The following is a 12461-nucleotide window of genomic DNA, read 5'->3' on the forward strand; positions in this document are numbered from 1 at the left end:
TTAGTGTTTATATCCATTAGTACTACGATGGATAAATCTTTATTTTTGTCACTGGCAATATTTACCAGTTTTTTTTTTCTTATAACTAGTCTCAAGTCTAGGTGTGATGTTTTTCAATAATTAATAAGTAATTATTGTTATGGTGAATTTGTGCTTCTTTTTGGATGACAGTGGTTCCTGTACAACATAGGAATGCTTTTGATTCTATTTTTCTTTCATGGACCATAAAGATATACCCAGCTCTGTTTCTCAATCACAAGCTCAAACTTTGTTACCTGAATCAGATGTCCTTTTGCTTTTTCTTAGTTCAGATGGAAGCCATTGCATGAGTGCTTGAACTTCAAATTATGAGAGGGATATGATAGCAGACGTGGATGAAATCCTTATTCTTTATAAAATTCCACATACCTGTATTACTCAGTGGGGCAGGAGGAAGGTTGTGATTTCTTAGAATGTCACCATTTATAAATGTACAGTGAATCTCTTACACAGCCATGCCCAGTGCCCTAAATGTCCCTTTGTTATATTCCTCTTTAATGTCAGAAAGGACCTAAGCTGGCATCCAGTCCACTTTTTCCCACATCACCAGGTAACCAAGGTAGCCCAGCCAGTAATTGGCAAAGGCAAAGCTAGAAGTCAGGTCAGCCTTGCAGTTAGCTTGCTGTTCTTTCCAGTGCTGCTTACTATCTCCCTTTTATGGGTTTTATGAGCTCCGGTTGCTGACAGAGCAGATTTTTGTCTAAGTCCTACATCAGAATTATGTATTATTTAAAATTATTGTTTATTCTCTCCTCCTCCTTCTCCAGGCAAAACAAAGCCTAGTCCAATTGTTATCAGGCTTTCATTGGATCTCCTCCAAGTTCGCTAAGTCTGTTTTTTTATAATGTAAAGCCTGTTATGAGATTAACATGTATCAAACCAAAGATTACTTTTTCAAGGAATATTTCAGAGCTCTTAGGAAAATAAAGAGAGTGACTATATTTAAAATAGTACAATAAACTATCTCCAAAGGCATGTCCCCTAAATGGTCATGTGATTGATGATGTTGTTGTTTTCTTAAAATCCAGACAGATTAGATGAAATTCTGAACTTTGAAAGCCATCCACACCCTTTCCAATTTGGCATCCTAAATTAAAAATCTAAAACATTTCAATTCTTGAAAAGAGAAACAAGTAATATTTTATTTTCCAAAGAACATATTGGCAAAAAAATATATTTTGCTGGAAATTTTTTTTTTCCAGCTGGTGAATCCTGGAGTCTGTATTTAGCACACTGAAATTTGAACCACCAATCTTGACACCTGTTCACACATCTCTCTCTAGCACAGGGAAGCTGACTTCTTCCACCACAGATGATGACACAAGATAGCCTAGTCACAGGTTTCAGTGATCAGCAACCTGGTTCAAAAAAATTACCTGGGCCAATCAGAGTTCTGTTTTAGGAATTTGAAACTATAGAGTCTAAGTCAGGCTGCCATGGCAGCTCAGCCGAAAGAATATAAAGTAAACTCAGGCCAGGGCTATTATGAATCATTTGAAACTGAATTTATGAGGCTAGTAATCAGCAAAGTGAGGAGAAATGGTTCAGATGAGAAGAGAAGAGCCATGAGCAAAACTTCATGGGAAAGATCAACCATTAGTCATTTCCAGCGACTTCACAGTTTCATCTGCCATGACACTTTGCTGTGCAGATACTTATGTATGTAGCCAGGCTCAGATGCATGGATTTCTTCATGTCTGTATATCTTTATATAGAATTTCTCAATTTAGTCTATGCCTATCTCTGTTCCTGGTAACCAAAAGAACACTAACTGAACAAAACAAACAAACAAAAAACACAAAAGCTTTGTTGACTATATTCCTTACATTAAAAGAGAGGACAATATAAATAACTTTAGACTATCCTGATTATATTAATAATATATTTACAACATTTTCCTCTAGAATTCTAATAGTTTCACACCTAAGGTTCAAGTCTGTTACCTAGTGTGAGTTGATTTTTATGAGGGGTGAAAGGGCTATCCAGTTTTCCCAGCACCATTTATTGAATAAGGATTCTTTCCCCCAGTGTATGTTTTTGTCTGCTTTGTCGAAGATTAGTTGGCTATATGAGGATGGTTTTATATCTGGGTTCTTGGTTCTGTTCCAGTGGTCAATGTCCCTGTTCTTGTGCCAGTTGCATGCTGTTTTAATTACTACAGCCTTATAGTATAGTTTGAAGTCTGGTAAACTGATACCTCCTCTTCTAGACATTGGCCTAGGCAAAGAATTTATGAAGAAGACCCCAAAGGCAATCACAGCATCAACAAAAATAAATAAATGGGACCTGATCAAATTAAAAACTTCTGCACAGCCAAAGAAACTGTCAAGAGAGCAAACAGACAACCCACAGAATGGAAGAAAATTTCCACAAACTACACATCCGATAAAGGGCTGATAACTAGAATTTATTTAGAACTCAGGAAAATCAGCAAGAAAAAACCAAGCAACCCTATCAAAAAATGGGCAAAGGACATGAACAGAAATTTTTCAAAAGAAGACAGAATAATGGCCAACAAACATATGAAAAAATACTCAACATCTCTAATCATCAGGGAAATGCAAATCAAAACTGCAATGAGATATCACCTATCTACAGTAAGAACGGCCTTTATCAAAAAGTCCCCAAACAATAAATGATGGTGTGGATGCGGAGAGATAGGAATACTCTTACACTGCTGGTGGGACTGCAAACAAATTCAACCTTTGTGAAAGCAATATGGAGATACCCTAAAGTGATACAAGTAGATCTACCATTTGATCCAGCAATTCCACTACTGGGCATCTACCCAAAAGATCAAAAGTCACTTTATGAAAAAGACACCTGCACTCGAATGTTTATAGCAGCACAATTCACAATTGCAAAGTTGTGGAAACAACCAAAGTGCCCATCAATTCATAAGTGGATTAACAAAATGTGGTATATGTATACCATGGAGTACTACTCAGCTTTAAGAAATAATGGTGATATAGCACCTCTTGTATTTTTCTGGATAGAGTTGGAACCCATTCTACTAAGTGAAGTATCTCAAGAATGGAAAAAGCAGCACCACATGTACTCACCAGCAAATTGGTATTAACGGAGCAACACCTCAGTGGACATATAGGAATAACATTTATCGGGTGTCAGTCAGGTGGGAGGGGGAGGAGGGGATGGGTATATACAAACACAATGAGTGAGATGTGCAACATTTGGGGGATGGTCACACTGGAAGCTCTGACTTGAGGGGGTAGGGGAGGCATGGGCAATATATGTAACCTTAACATTTGTACCCCCATAATATGCTGAAATAAAAAAAACCAATAATATATTTAGCTTGGTTCAAAACTGAGAGACTAGAACAACTCAATTACCTGTAAGTGCTATAAAGGCGAAGTTTATAAATAGGAAACATTTCCCAACACAAAAATACACAGGAAATATGACGTTTGAGACAAAATATAGTAGAAACTAGGAAAATGTTTCAAACTATACATGTTATTTTTATATTTGAGGATACAAAACAAGAAATTTTCACTTGTTTTTCAAACTTGTGGGTCTCAATAACTAATAATAATCCATCTGTTTCTGATTCACTTACACTTAACTCATCGAAATGCTGTTTTGTAAAAATTACTTGTTGTCCAAGAAGCTCTTTGAGTCTTCTTTATGAGGATATTTAGCCTTTCTTAGAAACAAGTTCACTAGCCAAAAACAAGTGAGCTCGTACGACAAAACATTTGGATTTGGATAGAAACAGAAAATAAAAGTTCATGTCAGTTTCTTTGGGAAAAAAGGCAGTACACATAACTTTCAGACATTAGTCTTAATAAAATTGTGTTAGATGAATCTCTTTTTGCTTCCTCAGCCTTTTAGGAGAGAAGTTTATTCACATAAACATAAGTATGAAAAATTTATTAAAATGTTTTAAATTTAGCTGCCTTCAACAAAATTGTAAAGATGAGTAAAAAGCTCATATTCTCCAATTAGAATAATTTTCATATTTTGTCTAGTGGCCTTCTTGATAAAAACATATATGCCAAAAAAATAATGTGCTTTACAGAGATTTTGCTTGCCTTTAGTCATATTAAGCACTTTGAGAAATTGAATGATAATTTGTTTTTTAAAATGTAGTCAGTAACACATTCATTCAACGTATACTTCTTGAGCATCTAAGATGTGTCCAGCATTACTCTATAAACTAAGGAAATATCAGCAGGCAAAACAAAACAAAACAAAAAAATCCCTGCCCTTACGGAGCTTACATTCTCAGGAAAGAGAGATGATATTATTCAAATAGGTAAGTTTTATAGTACGTTGAAAGGTGCTAAATATGAATGAAAAAAATCAGAGCAGAGGAAGGGAACACTGGCAGGTGAAGACAATATTTTAAATGCAAGCCTCATTGTGCATTGGTCTGTTTTTCTATTTTACTCAAAATTTTTATTTATGTTTTATTTTTACTTTCAATAAGCATATATGATTTTTGTTAATTTCAAAGCTTTATGGGGGTACAAATGGTTTAGGTTACATGGATCACTTTTGTACTGCTTAAGTCAGGGTTATAAGTGTGCCCATCACCCAGATAGCATTATTTGTACCTGTTAGGTAGGTTTTTGCCTCTCCTGTCCTACTCCTTCCCCTCACTTGATTTCCACTGAGTTTTTCTTCCCTCTGTAAATTTAAAATGTCTATACTACCCTAAGTGATTTATAATTTCAATGCAATCCCCATCAAAATACCAACATCATATTTAACAGATCTAGAAAAGATAATTGTATGCTTTGTTTGGAGCCAGAAAATAACCCAAATAACCAAAACAATCTTAAACAAAAAGAACAAATCAGAAAGTATCACATTATCAAACGTCAAACTATACTACAAGACTACGGTAACCAAAACAGCATAGTATTGGTACAAATATAGAGATCTAGACCAATGGAACAAAACAGAGAACCTAGATATAAAATCATCCACATACAGCCAACTGCACTTTGACAAAGCAGACAACAATATATATACACTGGGAAAAAGAAATCCTATTCAATAAATGGTATTGGGAAAATTGGATAGCCACATGCACATGCAGAAGAATGAAAGAGGATCCATATCTTTCACCACTCACAAAAATCAATTCAAGATGGATAAAAGACTTAAATGTAAGGCATGAAACTATGAGAATTCTAGCATTGGTCTCATTGAAAGGAATAAAGACAAGGATGAAAAGGAATTAGCATACAGGTATTTGACAAATGGTATTCAAGGAAGAAGTAATAGCAAATGCTACGCCTCTGAGACAAAAAATGGGCCTAATACCTTCAAAAACCACCATGGCTAGAGTAGAAAATGTAAGAGTATTATTAGTATGTGAGGCAAAGGAGAGAACCAGGGCCCAGGCTTATAGGTCAGAGCTTCTCAACCTTTAAGGAACATGTGAATCACCTGGAGATTTTGTTAGAAATGCAGATTCTTTTTCAATAGGTATGAGTTGGGTCCATGGACCATTCTTTGAGCAGCAAGCTCATAGGCCATCAAAAAGGATGTCAGCTTTTATTGTGCAATGAATGTGGAGTCTCTGAAAAATTATCAGTAGAGGAGTGATATGAATGGGTCTATTGTAATAAATAAAACTCCAAACTGAGTTAACAGATGACTTTCTTGCCCTACCAGTCTGGTGCTGCTGCAGGGGAAAGCTTGCAACTGGAGAAAGCAGTATGTGTGGCTTCTTTTCTCTGTACTCTGATGGCTCCTTTCTGCCCACTACTTCCACCAGTGGCCAGGGGAAAACAAGACAAGGTAAAAGCAGCAGCATAGAAAAGGTAACCAGCACCTGGGTAGCTGGCGCTCTCCCTACGTGCTTCTGTGGATGCCCCAGAATTGGCAGACTTGCATCTTTGCAGTACCAGGTAGATAAGCACAAAGGCATATGTTCTCCTCTCCCCCTACTTACTCTCTTCTGTGTCTCTAGGTAAGGAGGAAGAAAAATTTTACTTCATTGCTACCGTCTTCAGCTGGCATTAGTGTTCTCTAGGATTATCAGATATTTACAGCTGATTCCCTTTCTTGAGTGTCCTTAAAGATCCCTTCTTTCCCAGACACTGGATATTTTCTCAAATAATTTCCTTGACTTAGATGAATGTATCTCTCCAGAATTTGCTTATTATCTTCTCCCTCAACTCACAAGTGAGCAGTCCTCTCTGGTACAGTTCCTGTGCCTCTCCAGAATATCCTCTTGAATAGAATCATAGATGACCCTTCAAGTATAACTCTATCCTGTGACCCTCATCTGATCAATGGAGACACTCATGCACCCTTCATCTGAGTGCAAGTAGCACTGCCTACCTTCTTTCCTCTGTAATTCAAGCAGTCAGTCATGGTCTCCCTTGCAGGTTTCTCATGAGAAGAGAAAGTTGGACACCAGCCCATTGAGACCTCCAAACCAAGGTGCATACACTGAGCTCTCTGAAGCCTTCCATTGAAACTTCTGCTCCTCTGTGGATTCCAAATACAATTTTCTCAATGGAAATGCTCTCTCTACCCCTAAGCCTCTCCTAGCGGAGAAGGAGTCATCTACAGTTTACAAAAACTGGTTCTGAGGTATCTCTATTTGCATACGTGAGGCTATATTATTAAATGTGTGGCTTTGTCTAGTAGTTTTTGATAACCAGAACTCAAATATATCTCCTAATCTGCCAAGAAAACCATCCTCAAAAATATTTTTAATCAACTATTTCTTTATAATTTCATATCTGTCTTATTTATTTGAAGTGAATGTTTCTATTATAACAATAAGTTATATATATATATGTATTAAATGGGTACATTTAATTAATGCTGGAGTGAAGAATCAAAAATACTTGATTGTTTAATTACCACTGTATTTATTTCTAATGAAATACGATTTGTTTCATATTGATGTGGATTTCATATGTATTTGTGTAATGATCTGTTCTTCATGTGAGTATGGTATGTTGGTTTGAGCACAGCTATTCTGAGTTTAACCTGCCTGTACAACTATGTGCCCGTTTACAAGACAGAGGATGAACACAGAACATAAAACACAAATGCAGAACAAAAAGAAAAACACAGACATACAGACGGTTGACTTGAGTAATAATACACCGGGTCAGTTTTATTTTTATACTCTAAAAGATTCAAGTTAGGTCCTTGTACGTAACCACCCACACGTGACAGTGATAGCCATAAATTCTGGAAAGTGTAGCCTTAGGGAAACAGACATCCCCCTGACTCAGAATCTCAAGGTGGTTGCTCTAGGCACTAGGCATAGATAAAGGACTGAGATTAGCAAGGATGGGCAAGGTGAGCCACAGGGGGCATTTCTCATTCCCAGCTTCTCTTAGGGTGACCCCCTAAGATCTTCGGCTGAACCCCGGCGGCTGTGCATGGCTTAGGTTGCCCCTCTATTGAGGGGTCTTACTAGTCATTGACTAACCAGCCATCTTATGGGGTGTTTATCATGTGGCCTCCAGACCCCCAATGCCATGGGGCGGGGCTGCTCTTGCTAGTTGCAGCTCAGGTCTTTTGTTATGCCTCTAGGCAAAACCTTTGTTTATCACAGGGTGTCTGTCCAGAACATATTACTTTCAAACACTCTGGGAAGAACACATACATTACTCACTAACTTTAATTCTTAAACTAAAAAAATATAGGTCAGTCCCCTACACTATGTGCTGTAAGGGACTCAATTTTCACATCGGTTTGCTCTATTAAAGCACAGTTAAAATTTTTATTACATTGCACAGCATGTCATTTAAACTTTAACAAATGGACTAATAAGTGGGCAGACTCAAATACCCCCACTGAAATCTCATAGCCAGAGATTATAGGCTATTATGAAAATGAAAACACAAAATTTTTTTTAAAAAATAGTGTGTTTATAATAAACAACTAGCATATCTTCACTGAATACATCTACAGATCCATTTTGAGACTATTAAACTATTTGGTGAAGAACAAATCCTGAAATATCAAATAACGCAGGAAAGCTCTTGGCAATATAAACATCAGAAGGCTCCATTTCTGTCCATTTCACACTGTGCTTTGATGTGGCGATAACATGGAGATAGAACTAAGAGAAAACTGGAGAACTTTGCCACTTATATTGGTGAATATTTCTCTCTTTGGACATATATCTTGCTAATTCTAATGTGGCCAACATTTGTGTTTGTGAAAAGAGACATAAGAAAATAGGGAAAAGAAAAAAAAATCAGGTATAGCTAAAGAAACAGAGTAAGGCAAGGATAAATATGGCAGTGAATTGTGAACTCTACTAACCAGATGTAACGTGTTGTGGCATGCAAACTAGATTATTTGCAATTCTCTCATTGTTTTGACACAGCAATCACCCAGAAGCCATCATTTAAATTTGGCTACCAGTTCTCCTGCATTCAGCTACCTACTCCCTCACCAGTTTCAGCTCCTTGTGCTCACTCCAACCTCCATACTTGCTGGTGGCCAATTCACGTGAAACTAAGGTCTTTGCTAGGTAATCTGATATGCACAAGTATGAATGGCCAATTTGGCTTTTCAGAAATAGGTATGTGTTATATGATAAACATACTTAATGCAGAATTCCTTCCCATCCCCACCGACCCCAGAGAAAGCTATTCTTAAAATTATGATTTAATATTTATATCAAAGGTCACAATATATTTAACCCTCGAATCCTTTTTCAAAGAGTAAGAAACTATGTATAAGTCAGAATGAGATATATGCATCCTATGCTAACAAACAAGTGGAAAAACTCAAAGTTTAAAGCAATAAATTAATTCTCATATATGTTGCATATATTGGTTGCAGTACCAATTAGCATTGTCCCACATGGTCTTCACTCCAAGGCCTAGACTGATAGAGGCCCTTTCAAAACATGTTTGCATGACCACAGAAGCAATGAAAAGAGAATGTCACTGGCTCGACCCAGAAATATCACGTCATGTCATGTAGAGTGCTCCCACAGGCGGGGTATCAAATACTTTGAACAAGAAGACAGCCTTGCAAACTGACGATCCAGCACCAGACATAGTCTGCAACAGGAAATATTTTAACAGCTAATAAGAGATGATGCTTTGGCCACAGCCTATGTTGATATAACTCTTGTTAGATTCTGAGGGGCTCTGATAAATGCCACCCATTCCTCATAGGGGTTTTGAGTCATTGAGAAATAGGGTAAGAGAGTCAGCAAGTGAAACCAAAATATCACCATTGTTATTAGAGAGAATGCTAAAGAGTAGACACAGCTCAGTACGAAAGCCCAGATGGGCTTGCTACTTTTGTATCCTCCAGTCAAACCTTGGAACAGCCACCCAAGAGGAAGTTTGAGTCTGTACCTTGATTCTACTTATGGAGGCCTCTCTTTCCCACTGTTCCAGAAAAAGAAGAATGACCATACCCCTCACATTCAGGTCCTCTGGTATCTTCACTCCATCTAATTAACCACTTCAGTATGGCCCTCACTGGCCGTGAAACCTTGCCCACAGCCGGCACTCATAGTCCGCACGATAGTTTGTGCTGTGCATTGATGACGAATCCGTTTTGCTCTTGTGTGATGAGGAAAGCTTGAAAGCATTAAAAGCTTGTTCTACTTTACAGGCAGCTTTACTTGTAATGTAAATCAGAATAGGTAACATATACATATATGTTTTCATTATGTTATTTTTAAATGTTCACAATTTTACTTTGATAAATGAAAAATTAGAAAAGTCAAGTTTTGTTATTAACGCTAAAGTCCACGCTCAGCTGTGCGCCTTCATATCACGGCTGTCAGCTAAAGTCGACGCTCAGCTGTGCGCATTCATCTGTGGCTGTCGACTATAGTCAACGCTCTTACCGAAGTGGTTAGGAAATGGGGACAGTACTCACAATCAAATTGGTACTAATTGATCAACACTTATGTGCATATATGGAAGTAACTCATCAGGTGTGAGGCAGGTGGGAGAGGGGAGGAGGGGTTGGGTATAGTCACACCTAACGGGTGTGGTGCACACTGTCTGGGAGATGAACACACTTGTAGCTCTGACTTGGGTGGTGCAAAGACAATATATGTAACCTAAACATTTGTACCTACATAATATTCTGAAATAAACAAAGAAAAAGAAAAAGAAATGTGGACCAGGAACAAATGCCTACTAGCAAAGTAGCTCACTCTGCCTCCTTGCAGAGGCTAAACAGGAAGTTTCCTGGCCAGGAACACTAAGCTCCTTTCATATGGAAGGAAAAACCAGGAGTGGGAAGAAATGATGCTTCTCAACATCACATATTAACTTGAATTATTAAATTTTGGGGGATTTTTGTTATCTCCTCCACTAAATTATAGTCTCCTTCTAAAACTGCATCTTCCATAGCTTTAAGAGTCCATAATAAAAAGCCAGAAAATGTATTTTTTTAATATTACACTATTTTATACCAACAAACAAAAACAATCCAAAATCATGTATTCATACTGATTACTGATAGTAAATAGCTACCTTTACTAACAGAAGAATTCCATACAGGTGCCTAACAATTATCTGTCAAACACATTCATTCACCTTGCAATTTAGTGGAACTCCATCTTTAAAAGAAAAATAAATATTCTTGAAGAGAATAGAAAGTTTTTGACAATATTATATATCACTGAAGATAATCAGTTCCCAATAGCTCTGGTGGCCTTATATAATATAAAATTGAAAATATGCTAAGGGAAAAGTGAGCAAAAAAGAATTATTACCAACTCACTCCAATCATAAAAAGGAAAGAAATACATACACACATACACATGATTTCCCAGTCTATTAACCAGAAAGGAAACAAAAGCATTTTTATCCAAGATATGAGGGAAGACACAGAATGCAATAAAAGAGATTTATGATGAGAGACATTAAAATGGCAGTATTTGAATTATCAAACTAAAACCAACACACTTTAATATTTCACTTTATGAAAAGGAAAATATTTCAGTGCAATAAAACAAGGGCTTATACATTCCAAGTCTGTGCTGGTGGCTGACCAGACTGAAAGCACAAATAAAATGTACCTTCATTTTGTCTTTTAGCAGAGAAGTATTTTTAGTCACATCTAACCTATAATTTAAAATTTTTTAAAAGTTAAAACAATTGACAATACTAACTGTTGATGAGGTATGGAACTATTGGAACTTTCATGCATTTCTGGTCGAATGTGAAATGGGACATCCACTTTGGAAAACAGTTTGGTGGTGTCTTACCTACCACACCTTAGTCATCTATCATAAACCCCAGAACTTCCAACCCTACGTTTTTACCTTAGAGGGACAAAAAAATATGTCCGCAAAATCACTTGTGTGAGAATGTCCATAACAGCGATATTCAAGGTAGGTAACCACTGGGAATAAAAACATTAAATGTCCATTAGCTAATGAATGGATAAACAGATCTATACTATTGAAATGCTATCCCCCAATAAAAATGAACTACTGATACATGCAACAACATGAGTGAACCTCAAAAATATGATAAGTGAAAAAAGTGAAACACAAAAGATTACATACTGCATAACTTTATTTATATGACATTACAGAAAAGGCAAACAATAGCGAGGAAGGGATGGACTGAAAGTGGTGATGAAATTTTCTGTATTTTCCATGCCTTGTGTGGGGTGGTAGTCACACAGCTGTATACAATTGCAAAGGTTGATCAGACTGTATACTTCGTTGGTAAATTTTATTGTGTGTAAGTTATAACTTAAATCTGGGGGAAAACTTTACTAATACACTCAAATAAAAATGATATAGTTAACTGAAGAAATATTTTAAAATCATAAATCAAATTAATTGCTAACTTAGAACATTACATTGAAGTCTACCAAAAATTTTAAGTAATATTTCCAAATGTGCACATTCAATAAAAGGATATTTAATAGAAATGACAAAAGCAGGGATAATGAAGATTAGAGCCAAAAGTTGGTGCATCCCTGGACATTTATATAGATATATAGTTCTTTTCTTAAATAAAAAAAGTGAAGTATTATAAAAACATGCCAGAACCCAACAACCACCTAAGAATTACTCTTCTGTGATGCTAAAATATGCACTTTTCCAAACTCTCCAAACCACCCATGGGAAGCTTATAGTGATTAATTCACAGTGCCACTAATTAGGGAAAAGTGTGGATTTTCAACACATATGCATTTTGTAAACACAAAATAGTTTAAAAGGAATTATAGAATGAAAATATTTTGAAAACCAAATGTACAAAATTTAAGTATTTCTGATATAAACAGAGTGCCTAAGAACAGCGAACTTTATATATGTATTGTGCATATGTGTATATATATGTGTATGTGATATATATTCATATAATCATATATGATATGATTGTCATATATGATAATCATATAATCATATATGATATAATTCATATAATCACATTCATATTTGAAAGTCCATGATCAATATTTGTTTTTCAGGA

The sequence above is a fragment of the Microcebus murinus genome, chromosome 7 (genome assembly GCF_040939455.1).
Source record: "Microcebus murinus isolate Inina chromosome 7, M.murinus_Inina_mat1.0, whole genome shotgun sequence".
Taxonomy (NCBI): domain Eukaryota; kingdom Metazoa; phylum Chordata; class Mammalia; order Primates; family Cheirogaleidae; genus Microcebus; species Microcebus murinus.